Source organism: Magnolia sinica, chromosome 1, assembly GCF_029962835.1.
Source record: "Magnolia sinica isolate HGM2019 chromosome 1, MsV1, whole genome shotgun sequence".
NCBI lineage: Eukaryota > Viridiplantae > Streptophyta > Magnoliopsida > Magnoliales > Magnoliaceae > Magnolia > Magnolia sinica.
Window position 1 is genome coordinate 30,386,244 of NC_080573.1, and position 22,499 is coordinate 30,408,742.

A 22,499-nucleotide genomic window follows, 5' to 3' on the forward strand; every position below is an offset into this window, starting at 1 on the left:
CGGTGTGACATAAGTGTGATAAATTAATTCAATTTCAAAAATATAAGTCGAAGGGTTACCCGAAGCTCCTCTAGAGCTAACGATCTCGTGACACGTGCATTACCTCCACTTGGGGAGATGCAGGTGCAACCAGCACCTGAACACCTAGGTTTGCCATCAAACCCAATGCCCAATCCTCCAACTAAGGGGCATCCATGTCTTAGAGCGACACTCTTGAGACAATATCGATTGGGTTGAGCAATATGCAATTGGAAATCCAACATATTGTGGAGTAAGGGAGGACTTAAGCTAAGCAAGCACTAGCTTAGGTAGAATAATCGAGAATTCAAGCAGAAACCTTTAATAAGTAGATTGCTAACCAGATTGAGAACTTGTTCAGATGGTGGCCATCCTTGCCGAAAGGGTGCATACTGCACCTTGATTGAATGTAGAGGATAGTTATGTTAGAAACTTAGCGTCAGTACTGCTAGTACTGCCAATACCTTCCCCACCACGGAATACGCGTCTTGCTCCAACACATGAGATATGGATTGTACCTCCACCTGCTGAATTCAGGCAACCTGAGCAGGAGGCCAAGAACTTCCTTCCTGAAGTTTGAAATCAAGGAATGCCCGGGGGCACCATTTCCCTAGGAATTCACCTTACTAAGGGGCACAATATCCAGTAGGTCCACCAATGGTTTAATCTCAATATATGGATCATGACCAGGTTATGCAACCGGTCCAAGAAGTGGCAGACCAAGTTATCGATTGTACTACTACCCTGGTATATCACAAACCTTATCTTGAATGTATCAACTATCGACCAAACTTTACACTTTCCACTGGCGACATTAGTCAATCAACCATAGAGCATATAGGTTGATTTACAATGCAATGTGGTGAATTGGCTAACAATGATTATCATAAGTTATTACTGTTTGGTCATTCTTTAACTGCAGTAGCTTTTACTTGGTATTTTAATTTGTTTACAAACTTCATCTAAACCTGACAAGAGATGAAGGAGAAATTACACGCCCAATTTTTCAACAAGAATATGGAAATTTCTATAGTGGATCTTGCACATTTTAGATAGTTACCTGGTGAATCGGTCGAAAACTATGTTGCCCAGTTCAAGAGAGAATATCCGATGTAAGGTAGTCACGATTAAGGCCGAGTTCGTGCAACTCACCTAGGGTGGGTTGGAATACAAACTTGATAAAAAGTTTGTTGGGATGGAGTTTGTAGATTTATATGATTTGACAAGAAATATGAAGCCATTCTTAAAAAATGAGCAATACAAAAGAACTCGCCAGCTAGAATATTATAATCCTAACCACAAGGTGGTTGCGGCCGAGGTAGTGGCCAGGAAGCCATTTGTATGTTCGGCATTGGTTAGAACTAAGGCCACTCCATCGACTGCACAAAAAACTTACTCGGGTTGATAAAATCTTTAATATTATGTTGGCCAGGAAGTTCATTAAAATTCTCATTAACTATAAAATACCCACGGTTGAGGAATTAAAAAAGATCAAGTATTACAAGTGGCGTAGAAATTGTTCCCACTCCATTAACAATTGTGTAGTTTTTAGGAATATTATCTAGGACAATATTGACCAAGGATTATTAAAATTTTCTAAGAAAGAAAAGAAAGCAATGGTGATCGATATTGATTCATTTCCACCTAATTTAGAGGTCAACATGGCTACAATCAATCTTTAAAAGCTGGCTTAACCGCGATTGAAGACTGACCTTAGTCCTTATGATCGTCAATTTATGGCACGATAACCCAATAAGAGACTCTATACATATTGGCAAGTAGCCACAAATGCCAAGGCATGGCCGAAAGTAACATCACACGTTAATAGCGAGCCACATCTATGCAATCGGTGCATAAGGGCAATTCGTCAATCAAGCTGCCACCTGGTTCAGTTAGTGAGATCAGACCCTAGTTTTTGCAAAGCATCAAATGAGCGAGATCCTACCGGCCACGAAGAACATATCACCCTTGTATTAATCAGTCTGGGGCGGTTCCATCCTTGAGACGGAGGATAGTCAGATTTCGTCATACCTAGGACGAGGTCCGAGAAAGGTAAGTCAACCCAAATTCTTAGTCGCACTTGAATGGATGACTCACACTAAGAAGCGGCGTTGGCAAAGACAGTAAGCTATCAAACGAAGAGAATTGGCCTACATGAAGAATGAGCTTCAATTAGAAGTCATGCTGCCATGCCAAACATTGATAATTCCCCAGCCAAGGGATAAGCAGTTGGATGCAAACATGATAGATTTGGTTATGAAACTTGTCCCAGATGATTTGGCCGAGGAAAGCTAGCAAAGTAATAAGGAAGATATGAAAGACACTGAAAATCTTGAGGGCTCGGCTGAGTATCTCAGTGATGAGTGTTTCTTGGACGATGATTTGTTGATCAAAGAGCTTCCTGCCATAGTAAAGGTGTTGGAAGAAACCCCTCCTGGTCCTGAAAAGGTGGGCATGGCTCCAATGGTGAATTTTTCAAGTATTATACCTGCGGTCAAGAGTGTTGAAGAGAAATAAATTTTGAAAATGCTTGGGGGAAATCTCAAAATTTTGCAATAAGGTTTTGATCAATACCACCAGTTGTCCAGTTGTGGTGGATTGCAACATGGTACTCACACTCTCATTAAGTTTTCAAGCCAAGTCATCACAGCCTAACGAGATGGTAGGAGATGCAGAGGAGATGGGTCCTTGAGTGATAATACAGCACAGTTCCTTTTACCAAGAGGAGGGGGTGAAAAACATATTGACCATCACCATCAAGTCAGGTACGTCTTCCGAGAAAGTGATCATAGAGAGACGTGATATTATTATGACTCAACATTTGAAGCCATTGTATATATTAGTCCATTTAGAAGGATGCCCAGTTATCAGAGTCCTGGTCAATAATGTAGCAGCTGTGAACATTCTCTTTGCTAGAATGATGGTAAAGTTAAGAAAGACTGAGTCCGACTTGATTCAAACTAAAGTTTCGATGAACAATTTTGCTAAGGGAATAATAAAAACATGAGGCATTCCGCCTGTTAAGTTGATGGTAGGAACTAAGAAAGTGTCTGTTGCTTCTTCGTGGTCAATACCTCATCTAATTACAATGCCTTATTAGGAAGGAATTGGATACACTCTTTCTCATGTATCCCTTCATCTTTGCATCAATTTATAATCTTCTGTAACCAAGACAAGGGGAAATTGGTGTTGGCCGACAATAAGGCATTCTTGGCTACGTTTAACATGGCCGAGGCTTATTTTTATGGAGATGAAGTTGAGCCAATACATTTTACTGGAAGAAACAAATATGGGTGCCCAACTAAATTTTTTGTTATAATTCATTCGGACAGCATAGTGTAAGATATTGCTTCCTTAATACGTATGGATGACGAGTTTTCGAAGGCTATAATACTGTAACACCCTGTACTTTTCAGTACTCGGGTGTTACTGTGTAACCTAATTTGGATTGAGTATAAATCTGATTTATCTAAATGTTCACACGTTCTGGTCCAAATTTGACCCTTAGGAGTAATATTAATATCTAGAACAAGTCATACATTCGTTGATTTTTGAGATCAATCACTACATCATCAAATCACTTTATTTTAGGAGTTCAACCACCCTGATAGACCAATTGCTCTGATAGATAAATCAAATAATCCAATATGAATCATAGAAGGCCCTAATCTTGGATCATCTTAAGGATAGGGACCCGAATCGTCAAATCCACCATTTGTCAGAATCCAACTTGAAGACCTTTCACCTAATCATCACACATAGACCATTGATGTTCGGATTCAAAATAATCCGACTAAACTGTCGATAAACATAACTAGATACTTTTCAATAGCCTTAAGTCTATGAACCAGAAGTTTAAATGGATCCAACCATCAGATTATGTAGTATCAATTACTAATTATCAAAAAATACATTGGATAACCTTTTCAAACAACCGAGCCACAAATGATCGGGCCATTATACTCAAGTTAATGATCCATCACTCGATCATTGCAATTGGACCCCAAGATCATCAAACCTACTAAGGATTTCCATATAGGTAGGGCTAAAAATCCTAAGAATCACTAATGAACAAATTAGAAAAGATCTGACTGTCAAATATCCAATGATCATCAAATATCATCATTTAGACACTTGATCCCATGGATATGGCCCACCTGAGTTTCTGATTTTCGTCCTATTCGGTCAGATAGTCATATTATGGACCTAGAACCGGTTGGACGAAATAGATTTCCCAAAACATACTTGTGGACCCCATTTTCAAACCGTGCAAGTGCACGGATATCATGCACTCTCGCAGTGCATGGAACCATTGCTGGGTCAAATCCAATGCTGACCCGATAGAAATCGGAAAAAGCTGGGATTTCTCCCACTTTTCCCACCGCACACGCGTTTGAATCTAGATGTCCATCCATTACCACATCTGGGCCACCCATTAGAGACCGTACAATGCCCACCCCTCAGATCCAAACCGTCCATCACGACCAGTGAGTCCCACCGATCATCACCTTGATCAAACTCAGTACTAAGTGGGCCATCAGAGCACTTGAATGGTGGAACTACAAGCACAACTTAACGCTATGTCCAAGATGATGAGACCTCCCAAAACGCACGTCTAGCTGGCGATCCGGACAGCCAAGCAAGCTCTAAATCAAGTGCACACATACACCACGTATATCCCCGTCACCACCCCATTTCGGTAATGCCATGTCGACGGCAAATAGGCAGAAAGAATATTTCCATATCGGGAACGAGGGCAATCTCGACCATTCCCCGACTTCTAAAAGGACCGCTTAGGCAATCCTAGACATCGGCCTTAGGACTCTTGAAAATCTCGTAGGGAAGCTGAGATTTTGGCGAGTTGCTGCAATAACTCGAACCAGTTCCTCTTTAACGAAGTATTGTAACCAACAGCCCATTCATCACCGTGTGATGGACCCCATAAGTCTCCTGGGCACAATCCAACCCATTTAAACACCTTTGATCATGAGATAAGCCAATAGTTACAAAACTGCAATGGTTGATGGATCATCTTCCTAAACCTGACCGTTGAAGTTGCGTTTCAAAAGGAGGATCTTTCTTCAATTCGAAACATTTACTGCGTGGCCCACCCCACCTAATATCCATTAGGGATGAATCTGGAGGCCCATGGACGTGGTTAGATGTGTGGGAGAACCCTGATGGTGGGTTTTCTCAGCCTTCTTAAGCTAAGAACACGCTAATCCCTACGATTAGCTATGGAAATGTCTAGAAAGGGAAAGGGCTATAAATAGCCAGGATTTAGGGCATTTTCCAAGGAGGATAAAGAAAGAGAATAGAAAGAGGGAAGGAGTGAGAGAGGCTGCGCCATTTCTGCGAACTGGCCCAGTGAGTTGGAGCGTCAAGTCCTGCTGAGTTCGTGGCTGGGCGTCTTCCAGCAGATAAAAGGAAGAAAGAAAGATAAGAAAGAGGAGCATGAAGAATGGAAGGAAAAAAAAAAAGAAGAGAAGGCAGAGAGAGGGAGAGGGTGAGGACTCGAGCTGTTTCGCACCAATGCGACTCACTGTCGAGTCAATGCTGCACCAACCCGATGCACTGATGAGCCACTGGGTCTAGTCCAGACCAAGTTTCTTACTAGGCATTCCCAGTTGCGAAAATAGAAGGAAGAATAGGAGAGAATGGAAGAAGATCAGGGAGAGAGAGCCAGATTCAGACTTGAGTTCACCGAGTCGGGACCAAGTTCAGTCCAGTTTGGGTCGTGACTCAGTGCGAGTCATGTGGTCGGACTCGAATCTGGATTGAGTTCAGGTCGGGTTTGGCTACCAAGAAAAGAAAGAAAGAGAAAGCTAGAGAAGGAGGAGAAGAAAAGAAGGAAAGAGGAAGAGGAAGGAGGAGATTGTAGTATGTTCGATTTTGCTGAGTTGACTCGGTTGAGTTCACCACGTCTGGGGCTGAGTTGTCAACTCGGTGAGGTAACTCCTTGCTTTCAAACTTTTTTGAGATAAATTTAGGGCCAGATTAGAGTTATTTTCAGTTTTTGATATTTTAATTGTAGCTAAAATCATTTAACCTCTTTTTGGAATCCACCTCTTTCAATCAACAAGTGGTCATCCTGTGAAGGTGAGTTAACCATACATCCCCTAATTTGAACATTAATTATAGTTTAAGTGAAACTATTAAGCCCTCTTTGAATTAAATGTAGGATGTCCAAATTCTCACTGCAGATCTAGCCTAGAATCTAGTTTGAGGGCATTTTTGGGGTCATCTCAAATTAGTAAGGTGAAGGACCTCTGGAACTATTCAACTAAACTTTTCGTAGTCAAATATATGTTAAATGGCTGATTGGAATGTGGAAAGTAGGTTTCCCAATTTTTCATATTTTAATCCATAACTGTTGGAGTACATTTGAATCCATTAAATCCTAACAATTTGTGTATGGTATTTTAGGCTAGAATGGGCATTTAGTGATCCTTAGTGATATCTAATCAAGCAAGGAATAAATTCACATCTTAAGGTGAGGATTACCTTCAAGCTTTTCTACATCATGATAATTATCTTAGTTCAGTTATTTCATTATTTACTTGATTTAATTTTTAGTAAATTTGACGAGGAATGTTAGTTTCTATTTGAGTGAATTCTTCCTGAATGATTAATCATTGGATTTACATTCAAGTGTCTGAAGATACTATAGATCGTAAATTCTCTATCCTGGTTTAAATGAAATATTTTATATGAATGAGCTTGTGATCACTATATGGTGTATGTATAGGTCCTCGAATTAGTGGCCATTTACAAAATGATTAAATGAAATTATACAGTGGGCTTACTATCTTATGAATCATATGTCGCCTAAGTGGTTTTTAGGAAAATCCTCTTTTTATCACAACCTTGGGATGAATTGCTTGCCCTATGCGGCTTGATGTAATATTTGCCCTATGTGGCTTTAATGAACCGTCTTTGTATAACTTTGCGATGGTACATTTCACTTGTAGAACTACAATTAGCCACTAATTGAGTTGGTTACCTTTAAACATCCTATTTGTTAGCCTCACGAGCCAGGGACGGTGGAATAGGATACTATGCTTGAGCTGTCGGCCTATACTGGGTGACAAACCCCCCATAGTGACCCTGAAGCAACCTTAAAATGATGGTTTGAAATTGAAATAATAATGGTTAGGCTAATCTAGCATTTTCATGGCATATGGTCTTTCCCAAGTGGTTAGTTCCCCCTAGGCGTACCTTTGTATACTTTTCTGGGTGATTAATTCTCCTTGGGTGATCTATATTATTTGGTCTTTTTCGGGATGGTTACTTCTCCTTGGGCATGCCTTTGTGTACTTTTTCGGATGACTAATTCTCCTTGGGCGATCTATATTATATGGTCTTTTTTGGGTAGCTAGTCCTCCTTGGGCGTACTCTTGAGTATTTTTTCGGATGACTAGTTCTCCTTGGCCGACCTCATTGCATTGTCTTTTCCGGGTGGCTAGTTCTCTTTAGGCAACTTTTTACCAACTGGATGTGCATCCCCAGGTCTGTGAGCATGTGCATACATCCATGCATTTAACAAGATCATCTTTTGTAATTTATTTAATGAATGCTTATTTGATGAACCTTACCTGATTTCATGATAATCATTATGTAATAATTGTTATACGCTGTCTATAATAACTATGTTTAATTATCTTGATGATACAATAAATCTTGGGAGTTATACCTCACTGGATAGCAATTGACGTTATCGAACCATATTCAGTGTGCAGGATACGCAGAGGACGCGTATGCTAGTGTTCATGTGAAATGGGAGGAGCCAGATGATCTTACGACTCTCCATTCCTGATTTTATTTGTATTTAATTTATGTTGTTATGTTCGTAAAGGTTAAGACATTGGCTTGTATAAGTTTTTGGGTAACCACTTGAAATCTTAGTTATGTATATTTAGACTCCCTCTTATACTTAAATTGTTTCTATTCTTCTATATTGCTAACTCTGATTAAAAAAATGTACGTAAAAGTGGCTATCTTTAAAGGTTAAACTCGGGTTTTTGGAACAAGAGTAGTGTACTCGGGTTTCGGGAATCGAGGTGTTACAAATACCCTGTCGGGTAGTTCCACACTATATTATAGAAGCAATCCCATGATAAGTTCACCACCAGTTGATGGGGGATGGCCCAGGTTCATGGTTAGAATAAAGAAACTTGAGAAAAGCTCGGGTGAGCATTGCAATGCCTGCTTTGTTAACTTGGCTGAAGTTGTAGTATCACCCGATGAGGTGGCCGAGGATGTTATAAATCTGAAGGATCTGAAGAAAGCTCCAAAAAAGCTAGAGGATTCTCAAGTTCAAGTCCAAGATCCTCTGGTCGAAGCAAAATTAGGGACAAAGCAAAATCCCAAGCCAACTTACATTAGTGGTATGCTGGCACCACAAGTTCACGCTGAGCTCATTGATTTACTTAGAGAGTTTGTTGACTATTTCGCATGGGATTACCACAAGTTGCCTAGTCTAAATAAGAACCTAGTCGAACAGAAGTTGTCAATAAAAGGAGGGATATCAACCACACAAACAGCCGCCTAGACAGATGATAATAGAGGTCACTTATAAAATAAAGGAGGAGATCGAGCGGCTATTAAAGGCAGGATTCATTAGGCCAGTAGATATATTGAATAGATCTTTAAAGTGGTTCCACTCATCAAGGAAAACTGTAATCTCTGAGTATGTATTGATTTTAGAAATTTAAATTAAGCCACGCCTAAGGATAAATATCCAATGTCAATGGCTGATCAGCTGATCGACCGAGCAATTGGGTATAAGATGGTTTCCTTTATGGACAGACATTCAGGGTATAATCAAATAAGTATATCACCTGATGATGTGTCAAAAATGGTATTCAGATGCTTGGGACCTTTGGAAAACTTTTTACTGAGTGGTTATGTCGTTTAGACTAAAAATGCAAAGTCTACTGATCAAAGGTAATGGATGTTATCTTTCATGATATGATTGGTCATTTTATGGAAGTATATATTGATGATATAGTGGTAAAGTCAGTCGACATTGCCGAACATTTTTCCCATGTGCACAAGTCATTTGAGCAAATGAAGGTCCATAGGTTGAAAATAAACCCCCTTAAGTATGCTTTTGGGGTTTTGGTTGACAGTTTTCTGGGATTTCTTGTGCATCAGTAAAGGATTGAGATAGACCAAAAGAATGTTCAGGCGGTCATAGATGCTCAGTCAGCAAGAAACAAAACAAAGCTGTGATATTTTCTTGGCTTTATGCATAGATTTATTTCTAATTATGTAGGAAAAACTAACGTGTTTTCTCCGTTGGTAAAGTTGAAATAGCGAGATGAATTTAGATGGGAAACTGAACATCCGTTGGCTTTTGAAAAATCAAGGAATACATGAAGAAGCCACCAATGTTGATGCTGTCAATCAAAGGTCGACTGCTCAAGCCATATGTCGCGGCTTTTGTAGAGTCGATTAGAGCCCTATTGGTGTAAGATAATGATGACCGAAAAGAGCGTGCAGTCTAATACCTTAGTTGGATGCTTCTTGGTACTAAAAGAAGATATTCTATAATAGAAAATTTATGCTTGTTATTGTACTTTGATGCCACTAAGTTAAGACATTATTTATTGGTTGAGGTAATTGATGTAGTTCCAATTGTTGATTTAATAAAATATATGTTAAATTGATCGATTTTAAATGACCAATTTAGTAAATGGGTATTAGCCTGATCTAAATTTAATCTTATATATGTGCCTCAGAGAGCAATAAAAGGGCAAGTCATAGTAAATTTTCTGGTCAATCATCCATCCGATATAGAGAGTCAACTTCCTCTTGAAACGTTGGACTTACATCAAGTGCATTTGATGCCTTGGAAATTGATTTTTGACGGTTTGAGAACTGATGGATCATCAAGAGTAGGGATTATTTTAATCTCTTTAGATGGAAAGAAGTAAGAATTTGCATTCAAATTAGAATTTGAATATACCAATAACTAGGTCGAGTGCGAAGCTTTGGTGATCGGCTTGGAAATGTTGATAGAATTGGGTGCAAGGAAATATTAGTAACAAGCGATTCCCAATTAGTAATAAACCAAGTAGTCGATTTGCTTAAATGTACTAGTGTCGCACTATCGCCATATTATGCTTTGATAACTAAGCTGATGGACAGCTTCGATGACATCGAATTGAGAAATATGACCCGAGAGTGCAATGTTGATGTTAATGAAATGACACAACTAGCAAATGGACTTTAGATTGTCTAAGGATCTAGCCAGAGAATGATCACTATACGAAAAAGCCATTGCCATCAATTTTTAAGAGGGAACCAACCTTAGAAAGTTGTTAGGTCGAGATAAGCGACAATGATTGGAGAATCCCGATCACGAGTTATCTTCAATGTCCTTGAGCTAAAACTAGTAGGGATATCAAAAGAACAACTCATAAATATATCATGGTCGATAGTGAGTTATATATAAAAGGGGCATATGACATGCTGTAATGATGTTTGGGCCAAGAAGAGGTCATGGCTGAAGTATATGAGGGATATGGGGAACTCATCAAGTAGGAAGAAAGATGAGATTCACAGCTAAATGTTATGGTAATTTCTGACAAAAAATGATGGCCAATTGCATCTAATACACTAAGGGATATGAAGCATGTCAGAAACATAGGCCGATACAACATGTGTCTGCGGCCAAGTTGCATCCTATTGTTAAGCCATTGACTTTTTAAAGATGAGCTACTGATTTGATGGGAAAAATCTATCCTCCATCATTAAAACTAAATAGTTTTATCGTAGTGGCATTAATTATTTCACTAAGTGGGTAGAGGCAAAGCCCATGAAGGGAGTCGACCACAGAGAAATCATTAAGTTTTTTTAGACTCATATCATCCATAGATTTGGAATTCTTGGGTCCATTAACATGGACCAAGGTGTAAATTTCTCATCCAAGGAAGTTGAAGTAATAGCCGAACAATACAAAATCAAAATACTGTATTTGACGCCTTACTATGCATAGGCTAAAGGCCAAGTTGAGGCTAGAAACAAGGTTATAAAGAACATCTTGAGGAATATGGTCGAGGATAACCAATGAGAATAACATACTAAGTTATCTGAAGCATTGTGGGCTTATCAAAATTTGCCTCAAACTAGTACATGGGTAAGTTCTTTTGCACTTACTTAGGGGCAAGATATAGTATTACCTTTAGAGGTGATTATGCCATCCCTAAGAGTTACACATCGGGTTGGCTTAACCTCGGTCAAGTTTATGGAAGCTATGTTGGTCGAGTTAGAAGAGTTAGATGAGATGTGTTAAAGCTTTAGATTCCATTATGGCCAAGAAAGCTAAGGTTGCTCGAGCCTACAATAAAAAGATTAAGCGAAAAGATCTTGGAGAAGGAGATATGGTTTTGAAAGTGGTGTTGTCATTGGAGTCTAAGGACATTGCTTTCCAAAAATGGTCGCCCACTTAGGATGGACTATTCATTGTTGTTCAACTTCTCTAAGGTGAATCCTACATTCTTCAAGACATGCAAGGAAAGGTCACAAAAGCTCCAATCAATCAAGCTGAGTATGAGTATTTATTGGTAGTAATAAGTCCTTACCGCTAAAAATATATTGAGACTGAACATGGCCAAGAGAAAAAAGTATGGAAAGGAAAAACATTTCATTGATGCAGGGAATGAACATAAGAGGGCCCCTAGCCAATTATAAAAAAGGGAATAAAAAATAGGGCCCTAGCTGAGTTGGCACTTTAGGTATGTACCACCTTGATTTCCTCAAATTCCTTTTATGCACGAGCTTTGATCTCCTCCACTTGATGCTTCCTATATTTCCAATATCTCCCTTCGACCACAACGCACTCGATGAAGAGCATGACTTCGTCCACACGATGGCTTAGGACAATGACATTATTCTCCGCCTCCGTCTTGTGAGCACTACTCTCCTATGATAAAGATTGGTAGATACCAATTTGGGAGTTCATGAAAGTCAGAAGCTCATCTGGTTTGTTGTGATCTCTCTCATCATAGCAGCGCCCAACCTCCCAAATGTCGTCCATCGGATCCTTGCCTTGAGTTTGAAGAACTCGTAGCATTGTTTTGTTAAATTGGTGCTGCCGAGTCTAGTGAAGGTGCTCAGTCTAAGCCTCCTCGTATTTCTTGGGCTCGAGGAGGGCTTCATCTTGGAGAGCGACTTTTTATTTTAGGAAGAAGAGGACACGCTACAGCTCGAATTCTGCCTCGAAGAAGGTATTACCAAGGTAATGAAGTTTTCTCAAGACATCCAAGATTTCTCTAAAACTAGACCGGTCAGAGCGGTTTCTTTATGATCCCAAATGAAGGAATCTGTGTCCAATAGAAAGGAAGATTGACCATAAAATGCAAGGTCGTCAACAAGGATGTCTTTTAGGTAGGCCTTAGCCTGGGAAAGAACAAGAGAAATCACAACAGAAGACATGTTGGCTGGAAGTTTGAAAAGGGTTAGAAGTTCAAAGAATTTGGAAGCGTGAAGAAATGGGAAGATCAATGTTGTTTATATAGAGCTCCCAAAGTATAGATCATTTATGCGCCCGATGCATTATGGTGTATAGTAATGGCATACAAATCGTCGTACCACCTTTTGAGGAGGCGGGATGTGTAGTCACAATGGCATTTATTTTATCAAACAAAATGAGGCATGACCCTTCTTTTTTCTTCCACGTCACTATGACGGTTGCTCTTCCTCTAGTGTAAGTAAAGAAGAAAAAAAGAGGCTAAGTATATAAGGATGGCTGAGGGAATGTAGAGAAAGTGGCACTCAAGCCGATTTCATTGAATCACTAAAGTTTATTACATAGAAAAAGAAAATCATAAATTAAAAGAAGAAAAGGCACAAATTGTCTCTATTATTTTTGCTTGCCTGACTTCCTGCTTAGCGAGAATCAGTTGAGTTTTTAGAGCCACTTGCCTGGCTCGATCGACTGATGATGTTCTAACTTCAACGAAATCGACTAGGGTATTAATCTCATTCTCGTAATCCTCATAAACGTTCCTAACTTTTTCACAGTGTTTGTTTAATAATGCTAACTCTTCCTCTAGCATTACAATTCGAGTGGAGAGATCAGTCTCTTCCACTTCTGCTTCCTTCAACTTGGCATATGTAGCAGAAAGTTTTTCTTCAGTAGTATTGACCTCTTTAACTTTGAAGTTTGCCGTAGAATGCTCAGCTTGGATCCTCTCAACCATAACATTGAGCTCTTGGTACTCTTGTACAAGGTCCAGAAGTTCATGGAGTGTCGGCGCTTTGGCCAATATGGTCTCATCTAACTAAGAGAATACTTAGTAGCGTTGGATGAAAAATTCAAGTCTTTTGACCAATCCTGTAAAGATAACTTCTACGACCCTTGAAAGAATAAGAGGTCGTAGTTCATCCTTGATTTGTTGAAGTTCTAAGGAAGGCAGAGGAGATTTGGTTATCGTGATATCTCTGCTAATAGCTTGGTTGAGAGAGGAGAGTAAGGCTTCTACGTGGAATAATTTCTTAGGAGATGGAGGGATTGTGTTTGCCGTTTCGGTGTGCAATGGTGTGGGAGCAGGAGTTGGTTCTGAAGAAGTGACGACTTTAGAGATAGAGAAGGAGGTTGACTCCTCTACAAGAACCTCGCTAATTATCTCTCGGCTAGGAGAAGTTGTTTATAAAAGATCAACTAGCTAAGTTGGCTCTTCTTCTTCCTCATCCACAATCACAAAACTCTTAGCAACTCTGATAAGAGCAAGCTATTCAGTTTATGGTGTAGGATGGTTGGCCGATGTAAGAGTAGAGTAAGGAGATGTGCCTTTTAGAATATCCTGTGGTGTCAGCATAAGTGGTTCATCACCGTCTTGATGGAGCATGGCCGATGGAGTTTCGGAATGAAGTGAAACACGAGAAGGTTCCAATGATTGGATGGTTTCTATGTCTCCAAGGATGTCTTCCTCATGTCAAGATACATCGTTGGCAGTTGCTTCATAATTGGAAACACTCTGTTCCATAGTAGGAGTTTTAAAGTCATTTGCAATAGCATGGGTGGTAGTTTCTTCAATTGGTTGAAGAAGAGGGATTGCTTCGGGAACAACTTGTCTTTCAACAACCATGATTTCTCTTATCACTACACAAACAAGAAATGTTAGACAAGGCAAAGAGTATAAGGAGAATTATTATAAATAGAAAATGAAGGAAATTAAATATCCACCTAAGTCAAATCGAATAACGAATGAAGAATATTGGTCGATCATCGATTGAAGCCACAATGAAAGGGCAATTAGAAAGAGGGAAAGGTGGAGGATTAGGATAATTTGGTTTGATATATCGGTCGAAAGGAAGACTGGGGTCATTCAGTCTTTCCTTATCTTTTATCCATTTTTTAAAAGCTCAATTGTAGTGGGGCTTCTGCATAACCTTTATATGCTTGTTTTATTTTCCAATAATATTTGGAAGGTGATGTTCCTGGACAATACTTAGTTTTATAATATGTTTCAAAGGCATGAACAACATTGGTTGCAAGAGAAACACCTAATATTTTCCTCATAGATTGGCTAGTTTGAATAATCGCAGAGGGACTTATTGGCATAGTTGGCATAGTAGGAACTATAGGAGCAACAAGAATTGGACCTAGAAGAGGTCCAAGGTTAGAGATCTTCCTCACGACCTGAAGATTTGGATTAGGTGCAGGTTGAATTAATTTAGCTGACTGGGAAGGGCTAGCAGTAACAACTCTTTGGCACTTGCGGCGAGGTGATGTTGGTTTGACCACTCTTGTTGTTGTTGATGGAGAGGTGGTTGGACCACTCTTGTGTTGTTGATGGAGAGGTGGTTAAATGTCTACATTACGACTCTCCCTAGGGCCCATTGATAAGGCCAACTTGTTATGTATGAGGCCCATGTGTAGGGCCCATTTGTGATGTATATTAGGCCCAGGTGTAGGACCCATCCATTGTGCATTAAGGCCCATGGGTTGTGGCCCATTGTGATGTATTTCCGGCCCAAATGGCAAGGCCCGATGTTATGTATTTAAGGTCCATGGGCGAAGCCCATTATGATGTATTTGAGGCCCATGGGAGTGGCCCAATGTGATGTATATGTGGCCCGTGGTGATGTATATGTGGCTTGTGTTAGAGGCCGACTGTGATGTGTATATTAGGCTAATGGTGCGGCCCAATGTATCGACTCATCGTGATGTGTAAGCTCACATGCTACATGTGTAAGGCCCACCTGTGATGACTATTTGAGGCCACTTATTGGATATTTAGGCCTACCTTATGTTTGACTCTATGTGGACCACTGCTTGGGAGCAGTATTGGTTGAATGTCCACATTGATGGGCAATGATGGTTAAATATCTACATTGTGACCTTCTCTTAGGCCTAGATAGGCCCATTATCATCACTCTCTAGTGGGTTAACCCAAACGCTTCGGCTCCATTGATATTGTTTGATCCATCATCGGCCGTTCATCTATGGACTTCGCCTTACAACGAGGTCGATTACCGATTCTAATTATCGATCGATCCGATTATCGTGACCGATTTACCGATTCTGATTATTGATCGATCCGATTGTCATGACCGAATTGCCGACTCTGATTATCGATCGATCCTGATTGTCGTGATCAATTTGCCGACTCTGAGTATCGATCGATCCTGATTGTCGTGACCGAATTGCCGACTCTGATTATCGATCGATCCTGATTGTCGTGACCGATTTGCCGACTCTGAGTATCGATCGATCCCGATTGTCTTGACAGATTTGCCGACTCTGATTATCGATCGATCCCGATTATCGTGACCGATTTGCCGACTCTGAGTATCGATCGATCCCGATTATCGTGACCGATTTGCCGACTCTGATTATCGATCGATCCCGATTGTTATGACCGATTTGCCGACTCTGATTATGGATCGATCCCGATTGTCGTGACTGATTTGCCGACTCTGAGTATCGATCGATCCCGATTGTCGTGACTGATTTGTCGACTCTGATTATCAATCAATCCTGATTGTCGTGACCGATTTGCCGACTCTGATTATCGATCGATCCCGATTGTCGTGACCCATTTCCCGACTCTGATTATGGATCGATCCCGATTGTCGTGACCGATTTGCCGACTCTGAGTATCGATCGATCCCGATTGTCGTGACCGATTTGCCGACTCTGATTATCGATCGATCCTGATTGTCGTGACCGATTTGCCGACTCTGAGTATCGATCGATCCCGATTGTCATGACCGATTTTCTGACTCTGACTATCGATCGATCCCGATTATCGTGACTGATTTGCCGACTCTGATTATCGATCGATCCCGATTGTCGTGACCGATTTGCCGACTCTGATTATCGATCGATCCCGATTGTCGTAACCGATTTGCCAACTCTGATTATCGATCGATCCCGATTGTCGTGACGATTTGTCGACTCTGATTATGGATCGATCTCGATTGTCGTGACCGATTTGTCGACTCTGAGTATCGATCGTCCCGATTGTCGTGACCGAATTGCCGACTCTGATTATGGATCGATCCTGATTGTCGTGACCGATTTGCCCACTCTGAGTATCGATCGATCCCGATTGTCGTGACCGATTTGCCGACTCTGATTATGGATCGATCCCGATTGTCGTGACCGATTTGCCGACTCTGAGTATCGATCAATCCCGATTGTCGTGACCGATTTGCCGACTCTGAGTATCGATCGATCCTGATTGTCGTGACCGATTGTCGACTCTGATTATCGATCGATCCCGATTGTCGTGACCGATTTGCCGACTTTGATTATGGATTGATCCCGATTGTCGTGACCGATTTGCCGACTCTGAGTATCGATCGTCCCGATTATTATGACCGAATTGCCGACTCTGATTATCGATCGATCCTGATTGTCGTGACTGATTTGCCCACTCTGAGTATCGATCGATCCCGATTGTCATGACCGATTTGCCGACTTAGATTATGGACCGATCCCAATTGTCGTGATCGATTTGCCGACTCTGAGTATCGATCAATCCCGATTGTCGTGACTGATTGCCGACTCTGAGTATCCATCGATCCTGATTGTAGTGACCGATTGTCGACTCTGAGTATCGATCGATCCCGATTGTCGTGACCGATTTGTTGACTCTGATTATCGATCGATCCCGATTGTCATGACCGATTTGCCAACTCTGAGTATCGATCGATCCCGATTGTCGTGACCGATTTGCCGACTCTGAGTATTGATCGATCCCGATTGTCGTGACCGATTTGCCGACTCTGAGTATCGATCGATCCCGATTGTCGTGACGATTTGCCGACTCTGATTATGGATCGATCCCGATTGTCGTGACCGATTTGCCGACTCTGAGTATCGATCGATCCCGATTGTCGTGATCGATTTGCCGACTTTGATTATTGATCGATCCCGATTGTCGTGACTGATTTGCCGACTCTGAGTATCGATCGATCCCGATTGTCGTGATCGATTTACCGATTCTGATTATCGATCGATCCCAATTTGCCGATTCTGATTATCGATCGATCCCGATTGTCGAGGCCGAGTATTGAAGCCGATTTCGATTGTCAAGGTCGATTGTATAGGCCGACTCTGATTGTTGAGGCCGATTTTGAGTGTCAATTCCGATTGTCAAGACCTATATGATGTATATGTGAACCGTAGTCGAGGCCTACTATGATGTATTCATGGCCCATGGGTAAGGCCCATTGTGGTGTATTCGTGGCCTATGGGCAAGGCCATTGTGATATGTATTAGGCCCATGACATATGACGCATTTGACGTATTCGTGACCCATGTGTAGGGCTCACATTTCATGTATTTGAAGCCTATGAGCAGGGCCCACCTGTTGTGTATATGTGGCCCTTGAGTAAGGCCCATGGTGTTATATATTAGGTCCTTGTGTGAGGCCATGAGTCTACTATATATTAGGCTTTATGTGGGCCACTCCTTGGGGGTAATGTTGGTTAAATGTCTACATTGTCGAGGCCGATTGTTGATGCCGATTGTCGGTGCCAGTTATAGATACCGATTATGAGTATATGACAGCATAGCATCACGATACATACCCTTACACATCATCTGCATGTTTGTTATGAGATATGGTTGACCATTGCATATGACATTGAGTATATTGTTATGAGACTCCCTAATAGGTGGAGATTGTCTCACATGAGTGCACGATATGCGCAGGATTGATGCATGACTGGATTGTATGACTTATACATTTTGCATTGTGTATTGTGATTACTGTACGCCCTAGCGACATCAGGGTCGTAGCCTCTACAGGTATTTCGTGGATGGCCAGATGGGACATCGAAAATCTATTCTACATGGGGTGCTATAGATATCCCTGGGTGAAAGTTCCTAAACCCTCTTGGTTCCAAAGGTTGCTCCAACGTCTAGACCGAGTGGATGCATGAGCGCATGAGGACCGTATACCGTTATGTCACGTCTCCCATTGTGTCGTGGTCGGTTGGAAGGGGGTACGGTCTTACCTGCCCGAGAGGAGGGGGCAATGCTAGGCTGAGTCTGACCAGCTCGAGGAATGGGTCCGCTATCGACGAGCGGGGCCCGATATTGGCAGGCGGATAGTGAGGTCTCTTCCACTCACCTTATTGCGCGCGATGGGGCAGCAATCTGATTTGGAGTGTAATAGACCCCAGTGATTCCCCAGAGAGTAACCGTATTGATATGTGGACTTATTAAGCAGGAATTGCATATTCATTCATTTATTCATTCACTATCCACTCAGATTGGTGGTGCGTAACTATTTATTACGTGTACCTTCCCATGATCAGGATTTCGGTTGGGCGCGCGACTAACCTGAGATTAAGAGTTTACCACATTAAGTCTGACTATCCAAATTTAGGTATGGGACTGGTTTGGATAGAAGTCCTTTGTGGTGGACCCCGTAGTCTGCGATACTACGTACTATCATCCCGACTTCACACTTCAGCATGGTCATTACATTCGCACCGTATATTACATTGCATCCGTAGTACTTAGCATTTTAGATTACTATGTTTCTGCATTTATATGGCCTAGACGGACTTAGCAGGATTTACATCTTGCATTATACCCTCGGTATCTGATATTTGGCTCTCTTTGACTCCTCATTCGTATGACTCATGGGCATACTAGTATAATTTTACTTACTCTGATATCATATCTTCTGATATCGTATCTTGTCAGTATTTCTATTTATTCCACTGTCTGATTCATGGCATTGTATTGTATACTTGGCACTTACCTTGTGCACACACTTTCACTACCCTCTAAGCTTTCTATAAGCTTATGCACAATAGATGCATGCAGGTGTTATTAGGTTGCAGCAGCGTTGAGCTTGGAGCGTGCAGTTGTCTTCTGGAGCTTTGATTTCGATATATGTATTTCCCTTTTAGCATTATACTCAAATGATTATATTAGTGGATATGTGATGATGATGTTGCCTTTGTGAATTGGGTAATCTTGTGGTTATGCTTATTATGAGTTAAATGTACAAAAAAAATCCTCCTTACAGGATCCTAGGATCGGAATCTGGCGTATGGACGCTAGGAGCCGAGAATGGGGTACTATGGAGGCTGTCGGCACTAAATTCGGTGATCGGGATTCCTGCGAATCCGATTTTCGGGTTTGGGGCGTGACAAGATGGGTGCACGCATAAACATCTAAAATTGTTGGAATCATGGGACCACATCTAAAATGGAAGGTAAGGTGTTGGTCGAGGAGCTATAAAAAGTTGAAGTTGCAGTAAGAAGGTGAGTGAATGCTGTGTATTAAAAGAGAGAGAGAGAGCCTGATGCATTCATTGATGTCAGCTTGTCTCCATGTATCACCCTATTGCTATAGCCCATCCTTTCATTAGTTTTATCCAGGATCTTGAGGCTTTAAAGGCAATCGCAGGATCTAATAACTCCGACTGAAATTATAGTTTTTTGCATGGACAGGCAGGAAGTAATTGATCCACCGATGAGATTTCTTGGTGGGTAACTTCTAGGTGGAGGGCCAGTCCAAGGGAAAGGAACGTCTTACCTTGGTTGACAGGGAAATCAAAGATGATATCAGTTATGATCAAGGGGGAAATAGTATCTCGCTCTCTAATGAGATCTTCTGGATGGAAGGTTGTAGGATCATAAGATGAAAAAGTAGCCATGACGATAGTAGGGATTTCTGAAGAATAAGAAAATAAATGATAGAGCAAGAAGCATAGAAAATCAGAATCGGGTCGAAATGGCATATATATTGGTCAGGAACGTGCACGTTAATGATAAGATCATTATGACTCATCATAGGATTCGATTGTTTACTAAATGTCATAATAGCAGTCGTGAAAAAGCAAAGTCATCATTCAAATATTTGTCTCGACCGAGCAGAATTAATAGGGATCTGACATGTGGAGAAAGGATCCAATTGCATTTATTGTATTGAACAACGAATTAACGTCGATTTCACCTTTTTGCCCAAAGGTGAAGCAACATGGGGGGCAATGTTCTACCCTATTTTTTTACCATTTATGGAAGAATCAATTAGGTAAGGACACGTTCATTACATGAGAAGTATAAAGCACGTCTAAGATCTTTGAGGATGTATTCGAGCGCATGTTGCAGAATTATAGTTGGCATTGTTTACGTGTTATACATCATCTATAGTCGAACCATAGCCAAGAAACTCAAAAACAGGATGTGGTTGAGAGAAAAGTGGTTATCAAGACAGGTGTCCAAGAAGAATCTGGAAGGCTGGAGTTATGCTGAAGTAATTGTTGTAACCATCGAACATGGGAAGAAACATCTATATTACTATCTCAAGAAGATTTATAAATAGTAGAGGATTTCAATGAAGCAATGCATCTCATACCAACCCAATCAAACAAACCAATTCAATCAAATTTATCAATTATCTTTTATATTTCTTAGCATAATCAATCCTTTATATTCCCTAGTGTACCCAGTAACCTAATCTTACATTAAGAGTAGCAGTAATCTAGTAGCTGTAATCCTTAGCTGCAATTCGAGTCTACACTCGTACGTTGGATCATCTCCATAGCAGTATAAGCAATTCTTCTTTCAAAAAGTTGCTTTGTAGTTACTCCCCATAGTCGATTATAAGTGTTTTATTTTTATTTGTTTTTGTATTTGAACTACTTGTAATATATTATAAAATTTTCCTTTTTGTTTACTTTTATGTTTGGCAGTCTTTTCGTATGGAAGGTAAGGTGCAACTCATTCTCAGAGGATGAACCCTATCTTTTGATAATCATTTTATCATTTTAAACAACATATTACAAGTGACTGGTTTTCTCAAATCTCAATGATATATTGTCAATTGTGATGTATTTGTCTGTTTCGAGGGTTGGGTCAAAATTGTTTCATTGGAATCGAGATTCAGTTTTGGTAAGCTCGAAATCTCACACAAGCAATCAAGAGGGCACCAACACATGGCTCACTAATGATATCCTAAAACAATTAGATTATCAATTGCATCACTATAATTACTTTAATATGATGATCAACATCATCCAAACATTGTCTATGTAAATCAACGGTTAAAAATCATTGGTTAGTCACTCGGACATGATCTTGTGCTTGTAGTCCATCGAAGACTTGGAATTTCATTAATTTTGGGCAAAACATATATTTCAATGGACTTATTACAACCATTGTGTCAAAAATTACATACGTCACTAATTAGAGATATAAAAGTTAATTTAGTAATAAAATTCAAACCCCCATAAATATACCATGCATAGCCCACTTTTGGATTAAAGTTGATTCTCAATCTAGCGTGTCAAACACAATAAAAGGATTTCAGATTCAAGGGAGCTTCGAATCCAGGGGTTACAAATCTCTGCTTCCAAACCGGCACAAGCACCGATAGTCCGGTGACACACGTGTTACCCATGCAACTCTTAAAAGGATTTTAGATGTAATTCAAGCTCTCATCATGGATTTCAAACTCCTGTTGAAGGGATTTCAAACACTTATTACTTTTATGGTGCCAAACAGTCAAGATTCCCCTAACGGCCTATTTGATTTTTCAAGCCAGGTATACCCTGTAAGAGTCCGGATCCTCTGTTATCTGATCAACAGAGATTTCCTGATACCCTAATGCTCATTGGTCCACGTCACCACTCACAAATAAAATAAAAAAAACAAAAAAAAACTTCGGACGCCAAACTATTAAGGTAACAGGGAATCCCTGTTGACCAGATAACAGAGGATCCCGACTCACCCTGTAAATGAATAATTACTGTCCTTTCACCCGTTTGAAAATTCATTCTAATTTCTGCATGGGAAATCGTTCAAAAGATCTAGTTTAATTTTTTCAGACCCAATAGTGAGGTATATGATATATCCGTCCCGTCCATCCATTTTTTCACAAAATTTTAAAGTATGAGATGAAAAATAAAGTAGATATAATGCTCAAGTGGCCCACACCAAAAGAAAAAATGGCCCTGCGAAGTTTTTAACGGTTAGTGTTTGATTTCTTTTTTCGTATG